The following is a 15549-nucleotide window of genomic DNA, read 5'->3' as shown; positions in this document are numbered from 1 at the left end:
AGCGCCACAGTTCGAAAGCATCAATTCTTTGGCGCTCAGCCTTCCTTATAGTCCAGGTCTCACAGCCATACGTTACTACTGGGAAAACCATAGCTTTGATTAGACGGACCTTTGTCGGCAAGGTGATGTCTCTGCTTCTTACTATGCTGTCTAGGTTGGCCATAGCTTTCCTCCCAAGGAGCAAGCGTCTTTTAATTTCATGGCTACAGTCACCGTCTGCGGTGATCTTGGAACCCAAGAAAGTAAAATCTGTCACTGCTTCCATTTCTTCCCCTTCTATATGCCAGGAAGTGATGGGGCCAGATGCCATGATCTTAGTTTTTTTAATGTTGACTTTCAAACCAGCTTTTGCACTCTCCTCTTTCACTCTCAACAAGAGGCTCTTGAGATCCTCTTCGCTTTCTGCCATTAGGGTGGTATCGTCTGCATATGGGAGGTTGTTGATAATTCTCCCAGCAATCTTAATTCCGACCTCTGATTCATCCAACCCGGCATTTCTCATGATGTACTCTGCATATAAGTTAAATAAGCAGGGTGACAATATGCAGCCTTGTCGTACTCCTTTCCCAATTTTGAACCACTCGGTTGTTCCATGTCTGGTTCTTACTGTTGCTTCTTGACCCTGGTACAGGTTTCTCAGGAGACAGGTAAGGTGGTCTGGTACTCCCATCACTTTAAGAATTTGCCAGAGTTTGTTGTGATCCACACAATCAAAGGCTTTAGCGTAGTCAATGAAGCAGAAATAGACGTTTTTCCGGAATTCTCTTGCTTTCTCCATGATGCAGCGAATGTTGGCCATTTGATCTCTAGTTCCTCTGCCTCTTCGAAACCCAGCTTGTACTTCCGGTAGTTCTCGGTTCGCATACTGCTGAAGCCTAGCTTGTAGGATTTTGAGCATCACCTTGCTGGCATGTGAATTGAGCGGAATTGTGCGGTAGTTTGAACACTCTTTGGCGTTGCCCTTCTTTGGAATTGGAATGTAAACTGACCTTTTCCAGTCTTGCGGCCATTGTTGAGTGTTCCAAATTTGTTGGCATATTGAGTGCAGCACTTTAACAGCATCATCTTTTAGGATTTTAAATAGCTCAGCTGGAATACTGTCATCTCTGCTAGCTTTGTTGTTAGTAATGCTTCCTAAGGCCCACTTGACTTCACTCTCTATAATGTCCGGCTCAAGTTCAGTGACCACACTATCATGGCTATCAGGGACATTCAGATCTTTCCTGTATAGTTCTTCTGTGTATTCTTTCCACCTCTTCTTAATCTCATCTAACATAGCTGCTGACATTGGTGAAATGTAAATAAATGTTAGTAATCCTAAATTTGCATGCATGTATATCCTTCAGGAACTTTGCAGGTTTCTTGCCTGGGAGACACCTCTAATGACCTGTGCATTTTCATACACATTTACCCAAAAATTATTGGGTAAGGGAAGGGAAAACAAATCACTCTGTCCCCCAAACTGGAGAACTCCCCTTCCTCATGAAGTGCTGCACCTATCTTTCTGAAACTTGGCTGATTCCTTAATTAGGGACACCGCTAGGCTGTCTGTAATTTTCAGAACAATGGTTCACAAGGAACATAGAGAGATAAGTATGTCCTCTTTTGGAGACCTCAAAATGTCAAGGCTACCATTGCACAACCCCCCCTGTGGCTATCATTCTGAAATTTGGCGGATATGATCTCTTCTGATGGGGCAATGAATCCTGACATTTTTATCCAATTCTTCCAAGGAATAAAAATTTATTGGCAGGTAATTTTAAAAGAACATCAAAATATAAACCCTGCACCAATTTTTCTGACATTGGGAGGGTGTAATTCCCTTCTATAGGGGGCTACTATGCCTGAAATTATTATCCAGTTCTGACCAAGAGAAAAAAGTAACAGTTCCCCCCCCCCCCTAATTTCCCATGGTAGTCACTAGGAAGCATCAAGACTCATTTTTCCAAACCTTGACTCAGGTTTGGTGCTCAGCTGAAGCGGACCAACTACAAATTGGCCTGAGAAGAAGCGGGATGTTTTCCAAAATGCTGAATTGGGGTCTGAGTTGAAGTGTGTGTGTGTGGGGGGAGGTCAGTGCACACTTCTTATGTATGTATGTAGTCTATACACACACATACACACATGCAAGCACACCACATGCACACACACATAGTAGAGGTGCACTTAGACATGTGTGTGTGTATATGTGCACAATCACATTGGTGTGATGGGCCTGTGCCCTGGATCTTTTAAGAACCTAGCAATGCCCCTGCTGCCCAGATTGTAGAAATATCCAGTTACACAACTCTGCTCACTGAACTGGGGTCATAGTGGAGGATTCTGAGCAGTCTAGCAGCTTCTGCAGGGCCACAAACGTGTTTCTAATTTGCCTGGGATATCTGGACTATTCCCTTGTGGCTGCCCAGGCTGTACAAATGAGTGGATTAGCCAGAGGTGTAGGAACGCTGGATGCAGAAATAGGCCAATAGCCCTTTCTGGTTTTCTTCTGAACGCTGATTGTTTCTTTCGGTCTCTGAAGTGAGATTGCAAAGGAAGGTGAAATGTGTAATGTACAGCACTACATTCTAGTTTCTCCTCAATCACAGGTTAAAACAACCAAACGTTTATCTTGCTTGTGAACTGTGTCTTGAGAAGCATGAACATATGCAGCCATTTTCAGGAGACATTTGCATGCATTTTAAGACAAAAGGAGCAAAGGTTTACATATGCTCATGCACCATGTGAACATGTGGAGAGCTTATGCTCAAGTTGGACCTCAAATATTAGGTCTGAAGATAGCTCTTTAATTAAAACGGATATTTTTGAGTCTGGGTGAATATCCTGATACCTTTTTCAAAGAGCAATATCAATAAAGTGATAGGAGAATGCAAGAAAAATGCTCTTTGTTTAGGCTCGACAGAGAAGGTGTTTCTGTCCATTGCAGGGCTAGGCCAGAAAATTATGAGTTTACCTGAGCTGAAGGTATAAAACTCTTTCCAAAGAAAGAAAGAAAGAAAGAAAGAAAGAAAGAAAACACAATGTGTGATTATTACACTATAGTCTCTACATCTTTTACTTGTCATAACCATCTACTGCTTTCAGGGCTGGCTGAAGGCATTTTGTTGCCTGAGGCGAAAGATGATGCCCCCTTCCAGTCTGCATACAAAAATGCTGACAGTACTGGTAGTTGAATTTTTCTTCCATGCTGGCACAGCATTCTCCAGTACACCTGAAGGCAGCAGGTTAGTTTAGAGAGAGGCAGGCAGGCCGTGTGGCCCATAACTCTCATCTCCAACACCTTGCTGCCATCTCCCAGCATCTGCCACTTGAGGCGACCACTTCACTCTGCTTTATGGTAGGGCCAGCCCTGACGTCTTTGAGGTATCAGTCTTCTTCCAACCCATGATAGAGGGGAGGTATACAAATTGAGGCTGCAACCCTAAACACACTTAGTAAGCAGTAAATCTACTGGAAACAAAAGAACTGAATAAACATGCCTAGCATCACACTGACTGGGTTCGGATGACACAATAACCCACAATGGCTTAAATAAACCATCATGGTTTATTTAACCCATTGTGAGTTATCATGTCCTCTGTCGGGAATTTTTTAAATCCACAATGGCTTATTTGGCCAAAATAACCCACTGTGATAACCCACGGTCTGCAGTAGGGGTTGTTTAACCCATTGTGAGTTATCATGTTGTCTGGTGGTCACCGTGGGTTATTTTGGTTGTGCTGCAGAGTTGTGCTGCAAGCTTGGTTCAGATGCTTGCTGCTCTGCTCCTCACAGGTGTTCTCTCTGAAATGGAAACAGCTTACACAGGGTATTTCAGTAGTGTCTATGGGGGGAAATGTGCATTTGGGAACACATTAAAGCAGCTATGCCATCAATGTCGATGGGAAGAATTGTGCTTTAGCACTTTAGTGTAAAAGCGCTATAGCTCTTTAGCGAATGAGCACTATGGCACTCAAAAGCATACTACTGCCAGTGGGGAAAACAAAAGGAATAGGTGAAAAAAAAGGTTGCGGGGTTTTGAGGGTGCATCAGGTGCCTCCCTACAAGAGACATGTGTGTGAGAGATTTTGTCCCGTTCCTGCAAATCCCCAAGGTTTTACTTGCGCCACTCCCTTTTTGGTGCACCTGGGGGATTCGCTTCTTTCTGAGTAATCACATAGGGTTTGATGGTGCATCAGGTGCCTCCTGACTAGGGGAGGCTGTGTGTGAAGTTTGGTCCTGATCTTGCAAACCTCCAAGGTTTTATAGCCGCCGCCCCCTTTTTGTGCACACGGGATTTCCGTGCCTTTGTGAGGAATGGCGCAGAGTTTTGATGGTGCGCTAGGTGCCTCCCAATTAGGGGAGGCTGTGTATGAAGTTTGGTCCCAACCCTGCAAAATTCCAGTGCTTCAGAGCCACCGCCCCCTTGTCTGGGAGATGCTGGAAGTGCTGAATTAAGCCCCTGTACTTCACCCCGCACCTCTCCCCTCTCACTGGGATATTGTGGAAGGTTAAAACAGGCTGCTGCAATGTTGTCAAAGAGCTGAAGCAGCATCACTGCTCAGGGGCAGAGGGATGACTCAGTCAGTCAGCTTAATTAGCTGCTCACAGTAGCTTATTAGCCCAGTCGTGTGGCGAGGCATCATGGACTATTTCAAAAATAAGCTACTGTGAGTGGCTTATTAAGCCACCATGGCTAACGTGATGTCCAAACCTGACCGCTGTTAACTATATTTCTGACCTAAGGCTTGAGGTGGTTGGGGTAGGGGAAGCTAGGATTCAAACTAAAAGAGGTGGTGGTGAGGGGAAGTATTCCCATCCAAAATACTTGTTTAGGTTTGCGCTCTTCTGAGGACTAAATTAACCTTGCTTTGCAGTTGGATTTCCTTCAGCTCTGCAGAGACCGCAGACTGGCAGAAAGGCGCTTCTGAAGCTAGAGTTTACTTTTAATCACAGCCTGCACATATGGCGAACGCTGGCAGGCTTTCACATAGAGCAGCCTGCTTCTGACAGGCAAAGCTGTGTAGCAGCAGGCAATCAGAACATTCTGGAAACCTCTTGTCATTCCTGGGAGAAGAAGGAGGTCAAAGAGAAATAACTGCCTGTTCTGAACCAAGGTGTTGTGGTGGAGGCTAGGGGGTGGGGTGGAGGGCCTTCTGAGATGACGTGACAGCATGTAGTTTAGCACTAGGTGTATGAGATCTGAAATGCAGTGACCACAGCATCATATTTGGATCTGCACAGTGATTGACTCCCAGATTTCAGCTAAACTCAAGATTCTCCTGCTGTTGGACCTATAGGAAAATCTTCCTGGTGTGGGAAAAAAGGGCAAGCAAGCGGAAGTGAGTTGATTCAGCCAAATTTGAGCCTGGAATATAGATGCAAACTGGAAAAACACACATAATTCACACACTTTTTTTTTTTAAGGGATACCTGGTTATGAGCAGGTGTGTGAACCTCTGATATTGTGGATGGTATTATTAGGTCTTGTAATAATGTTGCCAGAGTAGATATGGGAACTGAGTTGGCATCTGGGTCTTCCACAGGGTCTGGTTCCTGTATTTGTATCACCGTTGCGAGCACTGTTGTTGCTGGAGGGTATCCTTTTTAGGTTAGGTGGCTGGCTGTGTTAACTATGAACCCCCCAAACTAGTATCTCCTCCAAAGTTTTGTGCCAGTTTTGTGCTGTTTTGTACCACCAATCCCGAGCATTGTGCCACCACCCACAACTCTGTAGTGATACATGAAATGGGGGTTTGTAGTTAACACACACAAAACTCCACATTGTCATATCACCTCCAAATCTGTGCCAAAGTTTTGTGCTAGTTTTGTGCCACAAATCCTGACATTTGTGCCACCACCAAAAGCGTGAAAATGACATATCCTTAAGCGGGGCCTGGTGAAGGCTAAAAATCCACATTCTCATATCACCTCCAAACCTATGCCAAAGTGTTGTGCTAGTTTTCTGCCACAAATCCCAAGTTTTGTGCCACCACCAAAAGCATGAAAATAACATACCTTTAGGTTGGGCCTGGCAAATGCTAAATTTCCACATTCTCATATCACCTCTAAACCTGGGCCAAAGTTTTGGTTTTGTTCTTTTTTGTGCTACAAAGCCTCAGTGTTGTGCCACCAGCCCAGAACTGTAATACATATTTGAGAATGTTTTGTGTTAATTTTGTGGCACAAATGTCAGGCATGAAAATGACATACCCACGAGTGGGTTCTGCTGAATGCTAAAACCCCCACATTCTTGTTATCACTCCAAACCTATGCCAACATTTTATGGTAGTTGTATGCTTTTCTGGTGACTCTTCAGTTACATAAAATTATTTTAGGTACATGATAAAGTACTGAAGACACTGTGTACAAAAAATGTTATCTTTGACTATACCTATCACGAAATAATTAGTAATTCACAAGCTGTGGTGAAGATACGTCTCCTGTAAGGTCTAATGTTTAGCTTCGTCATTAAATTTTCCATTGGAGAACCAATGGAAAATGTTACCTGCTCACTAATCTCAATATTACAATGGTCCACTTTGATGAAGATACATTAATCCCTTGCGTGTATGTTTTCTATGTGCTGTAAATCAAAAGGTGGCAAATTACTACTGTGCGTTTATTGGATAATGATTTCTTGTTCCTCAGATCATTGTACTCGTCCCATGTATCATCATGTCTCTGGCAAAGTGCCACATGATACCCTGTGGCATTCATGCTGAGATTTGCTACCCAAGAACTCAACCACACCTCGAAGAGCCTAAGTCAACTAACCAATATTGACGTGGATTGGTATGTTTCCAATCTTTACAACACATTGATGCAGATGTCTTTCATTGGGTTGGATAACTTCAACGCAGAGATGTGTCCCAGGCACAGTTGAGGTCCTCACACCATTATGGTACAGTGGTCTTCTGCAAGGCCCCTTCTTATGGAGGCAGGGGCTACATTCCTCCTGTGTGACTTCCAGCAGCCCCATCTCCAGATCAGTCAAATCTTGTCCTGATAGCATTACACTAAGCGTTACTTGACTGTATTTGTGTTGTTGCTCAGTCAGGACAGTTAGCTGCCATGCATTTGCTGCTTTCTACGACACTCAGAGAATCTTCTAAACATACTGGAAGAATGCAGAAGGTTGATTTCTCACAGCTTATTTTAACAATTTCATGCAGAAGCATTTTCTGGTTGAATAGGGTCACCAAAGCCAAAGCAAATGCCCCCTTTTTTGGTATGTTTGTGCTGACACACCCTTTCTCACAATATCTGCAGCTACGTTTCCTACACTAAATCCATCAGTGTGGTTGACAAAGTTCTTACACATTTCACTCTCGCTGTATGCCACACAGAATATTTATATAAGTGCATTAAAAGTGCATGCGTTCTCAAATATGGTAAATTTATCATTCACTTTAATTGGTTTCATATTATCCCTATTGCCATTTTCAAACCAATGGTGTGGGTTTGGCCTGGCTGACATCTATGTGAAGCCATTCTGAGTTTAAGTAAGACAAATGTTTTCTCATTTTCCTTTCTTCAGACAAACCTCCCCAGTTCTCACTTTCTGTCATTTCAGATTTGCTGTGCATGAGAGCACCTTATGCTAGGACTGGTTAACTTGTTAGCATTAATGGTTTCTGATCCCACACATTCCACCATGGTGTTGACAATATGTTCACTTGGCTAACATTCACTTTACTCTCAGCATTTCCAGATATGTGACTTTTAACATACTTTGATTTGCTTGTCTGGTTGTTACTTTTGAGTTCAAGACCCTCTGGAACAGTGAACTGAATTATGGCAGGGTTTTTTTAAAGGAATTTCCACTGTGGGGGAATGAAGAGCATTTTAAAACCATGTGAAAGGGCATTTTTAATCTTCATTTGAAATAATTAAACTTATTTATTTTAATAAAGAAATGTCATGAAACATGTATTTTGATTGTAATAATTGCAATTTAAAGAAACGTGGCATTTAAAATGTAACTAAAAATGTCCAGAACTATGAAATAATTTTTTTTACACAATCCTGCTCAGCATAAATCTCTGGAACAGGCTGACACTGTCTCCTGTCTCTAGTTGAAAGAAAATGGACAACAGCAGGCTAGGGATCATAATAGGGTGTACCAATCCCATTCAGAGCGAAGTTTAGCTGTGCATTAACCGTCTGTATTGTCACTCTTGTTTGTGCGTCATCCACTATAAGATTATCCAGGGGCACAATTCTTTCAGTTTGTATTGAGCATAGTGAGAGAGTTGTGATAACTGTCAGACATTTTTGCACCAAGACGGAAGTTACCCTGCACTAGGTTCCTTCCATGGTTTCCCTATGGGCAAGTATGACTGTCCTATGTGTGATGTGATCCTTAATCAGCCCTTATATTGTCTGTTAAGTAGTGGCAGGCCTCCACCCCCCCCCTCGAATTGGGTTTCCAGTCATCTACGCTTGGACTTTACAAAAAGGAGAAAGTCTACCTGGGATCAAAGTTTCAAGCTTCCTTCAATGCAGGCTTTTAAAGCTCTAACTGGAGAGTCCAAAAGGACAACAGATTTCCTGGAGCCAAAGCTTTCTTCTATCTAGGAACTTGAACCTCCATTTGATTCTCCAACCCTCCTACTCAAAAGGCAGGACTGCTGGGAAAGGGAAAGAGTCCCAGCAGAGCAGCCTTATGGGAAATGGTGTACCTGACTCACAGTTCTATGATAGTCTAGAAACAATAGTTATCATTACAAACACTCACAAATTTATTTTACGTATGCTCCTCCCTCCATATAGGGGATCTCTACACCTCAAGTTTATTGCGCATTCATGGTTGCTCACTCACTGAATTGTGTAGGTCCATTACACAACGTTGTCGTTGTCCTGTCATTATTCCACTCTTTCCTTCCACCTATCCCGTGTTTTCCTCAAACGGAAAAAATGAGGTATAGTTCCAGATATGCACAAATGGAGCGCCATGTCCTCCCCGTGGATTTCTCTCCTAGCATGAATGAAGGGCTGAGTGTGGTTGTTGGGGGCGTGGTCATGATGTCGAAGGTGGAGACGAAGGTCTGATGAGTGTTCAGCCTTCCCGCTCCTGCACTGTTTTGGCTCCTCGCCCTTTTCAGCCTGCCTGTTCAAAACAGAGCAGCAGAGCAGCAGAGCGGCACCGGGGGGGGGGGTGTGGCAGAGCGGAGGAGCAGCAAAGGGGCTGAGCGGCAGGGAGCGGCCAAAAGCATGGAAGAGGGAGGCGAGGCCTAGGGAGATCGTGGGGGGGGGGCTGTCTGCGTGTCGGCCCCCATCCACCAGTAATGTGCAAGAGGAGGGAAAAGGAAAAGGCAGGAACCCAGGAGCAAGTATCACTGAACCTGGAGCGTGTGTAATGCCTCTTCAAGGAAACATAACGCTATGGGAATGGCCATCTACAGAGAAGGAAGCGCGTGTAAAGGGAATCAGTTGTGATCCAGCATTTAAAACGGAAGCGGAAAGCCCCATTTTAAATGCAGGATTTTAGGCTGGTGTAGAAATCCCCATAGATTTGAGAGACCCCAAGATATTATTAAGTAAGTAAATAAGGCTCACCCTTTAAAATAACTAGGTAGGCTGGGCCTGCCCTGAATTCCACTCCTGCAGTTCTCAGTCAAAATGGCTTCTGAAGCCCTGGAAGCCTCCCCGTTCCCCGCATCCCAAAGGTAGCCGAAGGGGTATGACTGGGTGGGTTGAGGGAGTGATAAATGCTTCCCTACGGGAAGGGGTGGTCCCTGCTGTCCTTAAGGAGGCAGTGGTGCGGCCACTCCTGAAGAAGCCCACCCCTGGACCCAACGGTATTGGACAACTACTGCCCAGTCGCAAATACCCCTTTTCTAGGGAAGGTACTTGAGAGGGTTGTGGTGACCAATTGCAGGCACTCTTGGAGGATACTGATTATCTAGACCCATTTCAATCTGGGTTTTGTCAGGGTTATGGGACTGATTCAGCCTTGGTCACCCTGATAGATGACCTTCATCGAGAGAGGGACAGGGGGAGTGCAACCCTGTTAATTCTGCTCGATCTCTCATCGGCTTTTGATACCATTGACCATGGTATCTTCCTGGATCGACTTCGTGGGATGGGTATTGGAGGCACTGTGCTACAGTGGTTCTGGTCCTACCTACGGGGCCGATTTCAGAGAGTAACATTGGGTGGCTATTCCTTGGCACCTTGGCAATTGAGCTATGGGGTGCTGCAGGGTACCATCCTGTCCCCAATGTTGTTTAACATCTATATGAAGCCTCTGGGAGTGGTCATTAGGGGATTTGGAGCTAAATGCCATCAGTATGCTGATGACACACAGCTCTATCTCCCTGTGACATCTGAATCAGGAGAGGCTGTGCAAATCCTGAATCAGTGCCTAGACTCAGTAATGGGCTGGATGAGGGCCACTAAACTGAAGCTGAATCCTGGCAAGACGGAAGCCCTGTGGGTAAGTGGTTTCCGTGTCCGGGAGACAGACTCATTGCCTATTCTGGATGGGGTTGCACTCCCTCTGAAAGATCAGGTCCGTAGTCTGGGGCTACTCCTAGATCCATCACTGTCACTGGAGGCCCAAGTGGTTGCGGTGGCTCAGAGTGGCTTTTACGAGCTTCGGCTGGTTTGCCAGCTACGGCCTCTCCTGGACAGGGATAGCCTGACCACAGTGGTACAGGCATTAGTAACCTCAAGACTGGATTACTGCAATGCACTCTATGTGGGGCTGCCCTTAGGGCTGATCCGGAAGCTGGAGCTAGTGCAGAATGCAGCAGCTCAGCTGTTGTCGGGAGCTGCCCCTTTACAGCGTGTAACTCCTTTGCTGAGGCAACTGCACTGGCTGCCTATTCGCTACCGGGCCAGGTTTAAGGTATTAGTACTAGTGTACAAAGCCCTAAACAACTTGGGACTAGGATACCTGAGAGAGCGCCTCCTTCCCTACCAACCTGCCCGGTCACTGAGGTCATCAGAGGGCATGTTCCTTGTGCTTCCACATGGACCTATGGCCCGGTTGGAGTCCACCAGAAGAGCCTTCAGTGTGGTGGCCCCCTTCCTGTGGAATTCCCTGCCTTTAGAGGTCAGGCAGGCGCCAACATTGTGTTCCTTCCGGCGCCTCCTGAAGATGTTGTTCTTTCAAGAGGCCTTCCTTGCATGACTAGCCATGGTTTGTTGAACTCCACTGGGTTGGGATTTGTCTTTTAAAAAAAAATGTTTTAACTCTTTTTACCATTGTTTTATTCTTTTATCATGTTGTCACCACTCCAAAATCTTCTGATGAGGAGCGGTATATAAATATTGTAAATAAATAAATAATGTACCTCCCCTCCTCCCCACCCCAGTCTGCACATAAGAGCTTGAAAGCTTTGAATCTCCTTAAAAGTAACAGGTCTAATTAAGCCATATGGGTTCCTTAGGCACAGGTTTTGCTTAAAACAGGATGGCAAATCCTAAATCAAAGTCTAGAGGCGAACACGAATAGCATCTAAATCTGCATATTGTTTTTCCCAAATGTAAACCAGGGAAAAGCAGAATTAAAAGGGCACTGGGGGGCGGGGTGGGATGACCATTTTGGGTCCACTGGGGGGAAATGCCCTGAATTATCGTGGAACAACTAACAATACAAAGTGGTGCCTCACTTGGTTCAGTACCACACACAAGAAACATTTTTTCATTCCCAGTATCATCCCCATTGAGCATTGATACTGTAGCAGCAAACTTCATGGTGCCCTCCAGTGACTGAATGTGATAAAAAACAAAGTCATCCAGACACATGGGCAGGGCTGTATGATGAAGTCGTTGAAATAAGACTCACTGGGCATGCTACTAGCCATAACACCACCATAACCAAAAGAGCATACCCAAAAAATGTTCAAAAGTGCACAAAACTATCACAAAATTTTTGCGTAGGTTCAGAGGTGATATGAGAATGTAGATTTTTAACTCCGCCAGGCCCCACCTAACGGTATGTGACTTTCACACTTTTGGTGGTACAAAACTCAGGATTGCTCAGCACAGAAGAGCACAAAACTAGCACAAAACATTGGCACAGGTTCGGGGATGATATGAGCATGTGGATTTTTTTATCCTTCGCCAGGCACCACCTAACAGTAAGTCATTTCCACAGTGTTGGTGGCAGCACAAAACTCAGGATTTGTGACACAAAACTTTGGCACAGGTTTCGAGGTGAGATAACAATGTTGGGTTTTGTGTGTCTTAATGATGAACCCACATTTGATGTATGAGTACACAGTTGTAGGTGGCATCACAAAGCTCGGGATTTGTGGCACAAAACAGCACAAACCTTGCAACCCCCCCCTCCCCCCCGCTTTGGCATATATTTGGAGGAGATACTAGTTTGGGGGTTCGTAATTAACAGAGCTTGGGTTCTTACTTCTGTAAGTAAGAACAGGCCTACCACCAGGGCCAGTGAGAGGGAAGTGTCATTATCCAGGATGGGTTGTAGAACAATCATGATATGTTTACGTGGTCTGAGCTGGGAACCATAGGTGACAACACGAGTTATTCTGTTATTTTCTCTTCTGGGTCTGTCCTGTAGTAGATTATTCCTAGATATGAGTCTGGCCCTGTTAATCTGTTTATTCACTTCATTGGGTGGGCATTATAGTCTGTGAAATGCCTGATTTAGATCCTTAAGCTGTGAGTCTCTGACTGATGGAGTCAGAGCAGTGGCGGTTGTATCTTGGGGCGATGAATTTTGTGGTGTGTTCTGGGTGGAAGTTGGAAGCATGTAGGTATGTATTGGTCTGTAGGTTTCTGATATAGGGTGGTTTTTATATGACCATTATACAGTTGTACTGTTTTATTCAGAAAGTGGACCTTTTGTATGGACTGTTCTAGGCTCAGGTTGATGGTGAGGTGAAAGTGATTAAAGTCTTGTGGAATGTTGTCAGGGCCTCCTGTCCATGACACCAGATAATAAAGATGTCATCAATGAATATCAGGTAGGCTTTTGGAGACAGGATCTGAGAAAGTCTTGTTCTAAGCCAGCCATGAAGATGTTGGCATACTGTGGGGCCACGTGAGTAGCCATGGCCATGCCATTGATCTGAAGATATATGTTTTCTCCAAAGCTGAAGTAATTGTAGGCGAATACATAGTGGCAGAGTTTGGAGGCTAGATGTGCTGTGGCCCCATCTGAAATTATATTCTTAATGGCTTGTGGTCCATCTTTGTGGGGGATGTTGGTGTAAAGGGCCTCAACATCCATGGTAGCTAGGGTGGTGCTTTCTGGGAGATTGTCAGTTGATTGTAGTTTCCTCAGTAAGTCAGTTGTGTCCCTTATGGCGCTTGGAGTATTGATGGCATATGGTTTGAGAATGGAGTCCATGTAGCTAGATACCTCAAATGTAATGGTATCAGTGCCCAAGACAATGGGGCGTTCAGGTTTGCCTGGTTTATGTATTTGGGATACTAGATAGAAAATGCCTGGTCGAGACTCCTGAGATGTATTCATGTGGATTTGGTCTTGTACATCTGTAAGAAATTCCTTTAACAGGTGATGTAGTTCCTTCTGATATTCCTCAGTTAGATCTGAGGATAGGGGCCTCTAAAATGGGGTGTTGGAGAATTGCCTCTCAGCCTCATGTATATAGTCCAACTTGTTAAAAATAATGATGGCTCCTCCTTTGACATCTTTAATTACTATGTCGGTGTTGTTTCTGAGGCTGTGGATGGCATCATATTCTTCATGGCTGATACTGTGTGGTAAATGATGTTGTTTTGCTGATTACCTCAGCTTGGGCTTGGAGGCAGAAGCTCTCTGTGTAAAAATCTAATCCAGTTTTGCGACCATCTGGAGGGGGTCCATGCAGAGTTCTTCTTTCTGTAGAGTTGGGAGGATGTTTGTTCTGTTTCCAGCGCGCTCTCCTGGGAAGATGGTAGTTGTGTGTTGATGCACTGATTGGTGTCATAGTGGGAGCATTCCTTGCATCATAGATGGTGGAAGAAAGCCTTTAGGTCACCACAGAATTGTATTGTGGGTGGATTTAGTGGGGCAGAAGAAAGGCCCCATGAAGGAACAGACTCCTCTGTCTGGCTCAGTGTGTGGCTCGATTAATTCCCAATGTTGCTGGATGCATTCAGGGTGGAACAAATGCTGAAATATAAGCCAAATGTACAACAGAACATGTTGACTGTGCACGATGTAAACTGTGCAGCTTGTGGTCTTTTGTGAAATTCAAATACAAAAGCTGTTTACTATTTTGCACCCAGAATGCAAATTTAGTACAGAGAAATAAGTACAAACACCCTAGTGAAAACATAACTGCTTTTAAACTTTTATCAGCTCTGCTTAAATGTAATCTATTCAAACCCCAGACGCATGCAGGAATACACAGAGGGAGCCATGAATACAAAAATGAAATGTTCTGGAAATCAAATCAGGGATTTGTCGCTTGCATTAGTAATAACCATTCATAAACCTGGCAGCTAAAGCCATGAGCAACACTGAATGTCAATGGAAGGGTTTTTAATTTATTTTTTTCTTTTTCTCAGTTTTTAGCCTCCAGAAGCTTGTTTATGTATCTCATACATGATTTCATGCAACTACTTTAATCTTGTGGTAGAAAACTATAAACTTTAAACTTTTTCTGTTTACTTCATGTGCATTTTAATAATGTAAGTAAGGACAAGTAATGTGTGAAGGCATCCCGATTAACTCCTTGACTTACTTTGGCTCTGATGATGCAAACACTATCCATTCCTGGCAAGCAGGGCGATTCTGCCCGCTGCCAAGAAAGCCGACAATCTTAAGGAGAGTTTAATTTGAGCGATATAATGTGCTGTTTCTCGGACTTGGTGAAATTGCATCCCTCCCAGTAACTTAGCCTTCCCCAACCTGATGCACTCCAGATATTTTGGACTTCAACTCCCATCAGCCCCAACCAGCATAGCCAATGGTAAGGAATGCTTGGCCTTGTAGTCTGAAGCATCTGGAGGTCACCAGGTTGGGGAAGTCCTCTCTAGCTATATGAGATCTTGCACCGTTACCAAAATTTACCCTTGTGCCAGGCTGATCAGACCTGACATTTGGGACTTTATAGAGCGGAGAATATAAACAGCACAATCACACAGGATTGCCTTTGTGCTCATATTTTTTTATATGTTACAATTATAGGTAAATATGCAAAGCTCTAATCATTCATACATACCACTCACTACAATGGGCGGCCAACTCCCAAACAATGAGGCTTGATCCCAGAGGTTGGGGACCCAGGTGCACACAGCACTCCAATGTTTGGGGTTCTCCAATGTTTTGACTTCCTCCTTCCCTTATATCGTTTTTTTCAGTACAACGGCTTAGTGGCGAAGCAAGAAGCCCCCTCCTTTGATGCCGTGTCAGCATCATCTTTCCCAGGCTTTGCTATTTCCGCTGTCTCTTATCAGAAGTTCACAAACCGTTCAGGACATGTTGTTGTTAATTGCGCTAAGACCCTGGATGACCCTTTTCCTCCTTCGCTCACAGCCTGCTGGAACCCACCATCTTTCATATCACATGCACACATTTATTGTGTGACTCCATTATCGCTCACCCCACCCACATCTCAGGAGAGTACTTTTGCTACT

This window comes from Heloderma suspectum, chromosome 1 (genome assembly GCF_057233095.1).
Source record: "Heloderma suspectum isolate Gila_16-S chromosome 1, 16-S_ref, whole genome shotgun sequence".
Lineage (NCBI taxonomy): Eukaryota > Metazoa > Chordata > Lepidosauria > Squamata > Helodermatidae > Heloderma > Heloderma suspectum.
The sequence above is the reverse complement of the archived record's forward strand: the minus strand, read 5'-3'. Positions refer to the sequence as shown.